The following is a 2,055-nucleotide window of genomic DNA, read 5'->3' as shown; positions in this document are numbered from 1 at the left end:
TGCTTCTCAGCCATTCGGTATTCCTCAGGTGAGAATTCTTTCTTTAGCTCTGTACCCCATTTTTAATGGGGTTATTTGATTTTCTGGAGTCTACCTTCTTGAGTTCTTTATATATATTGGATATTAGTCCTCTATCTGATTTGGGATAGGTACAGATCCTTTCCCAATTTGTTGGTGGCCTTTTTGTCTTATTGACAGTGTCTTTTGCCTTGCAGAAGCTTTGCAGTTTCATGAGGTCCCATTTATCAATTCTCAATCTTACAGCACAAGCCATTGCTGTTCTGTTCAGGAATTTTTCCCCTGTGCCCATTATCTTCGAGGCTTTTCCCCACTTTCTCCTCTATAAGTTTCAGTGTCTCTGGTTTTATGTGGAGTTCCTTGATCCACTTAGATTTGACCTTAGTACAAGGAGATAGGAATGGATCAATTAGCTGCTACACATGTAGTTTGTTTCACATCTTGCCTATGGACATAATGCTATCACAGTCATGGAAGTACTAATAGTTCTTTACAATCTTGATTCTGATTCTTTTTATGCATAAAGAAGATCATGTGGTATCTCTGTGTGTATGGAATTCCATACTGTTTTATTTAGTGGCTACATCATTTTGCATTACTGAAAATAGTGTATAATAATCCTAATCTCTCTACATTTTTATGGCACTTGTTGCCTTATTTGTGTATGGATATATATATATATATATATATATATATATATATATATATATGTATATGTGTGTGTGTGTGTGTGTGTGTGTGTGTGTGTGTGCACATACATGTGTGTGTATGGAGTCAGGATATTAATGTTGAGTGTTATCTTAAATTGTCCTCCAATTTGTTATTTGAGGTAGGGTCTTGGACTAAAACCAGGATTTGCCCGTTTGGATTGACTGGGGGTGCAACAGGTACCACACCCCCTCATCTCTATGTTCCTACATTCCTAGTGTTGGAATTATAAGGCTTTACAATACACTATTTCACATAGGTGTTGCAGCTTGAACTCAGGTCCTTGTGCCTGTGTGGCAAGCAGTTTATCAACAGCTTCCTACCACCCCTTTACAGTCCTGGCCACGAAAAGAGTTATGAAGTGTTATCTTGATTTGATTGTTTAATTTGAATTTCTCTCATTATGGTGGCACTGATAGTTGTGTTCTCAGGACTGGGTTATGAGGTTTGCATTTTTTGCTATTGAGTTGGGGAGCTGCTTCTTTATGTGTTTGTTCAGTGGATTAAACCTCTGACAGATGTGTGGTTTATATGTTTTATTCTCGTCTGTAATGTGCTCTCTGCTAGTTTATTTTGCTGTGCAGAATTTTTTATTTGATATAGTTAAATTGTTAATTTGATAAAAATGATATTGACATCAGGAATTGGACATGTTAGTAATAGAGAAAATAAACACCAGAGACTCTGAGACCTTGCAGACCACAAATTAGACTGCCTATTCTGTTTCTATTCACAAAACTATTACCTCATCATATATTGCAGAGCTCAGATTTATCAACATTTGTTTTTATTGAACTGATGTCTGTGCCTAAAAATCAGATACTCAGGTATTTCCTTCAAGGTTGAAAAGCTTGTTGTAATAACACTAGGACTAATTTGTAGGTCAAGGGTGGAGATTTGTTGTGGGAACACTCATCTGTTAGAACGTGGCAGACAATAAAGTTGTTCACATGAATTTGTTAGTTGTGTTTGTTAGGGCAGGTTGCTTATATATATCAACATCGTTACAATTAACTCACTCTACCTTGAAATAGTCCAGCTCTTTAAGGAGGATCTAATTTTTTCTTGTCATCAAGAAAATATTGTGAGACCTAGTTTGCAGAAGCAACATGACACCTATGAAGAATCTTGGGATTCTGAGAAACTATCAACACTTAAAAATTGGGATGGAGTTTTAGTGTGATCTTCAGCTGTTTTGCTAATCATTGGTTGAGTGGAAACACATTTTGTTCCTAATATTTTGGAAATATTGTCAAAGTGCTTTTAAATATAAGGTGGCACTCCCCATACTCTGAGAATGATTGTTGCTGTTGATAAAGAACTAGTATG

Source organism: Mus musculus, chromosome 17 (genome assembly GCF_000001635.26).
Source record: "Mus musculus strain C57BL/6J chromosome 17, GRCm38.p6 C57BL/6J".
NCBI lineage: Eukaryota > Metazoa > Chordata > Mammalia > Rodentia > Muridae > Mus > Mus musculus.
This window is presented reverse-complemented; position numbering follows the sequence as displayed.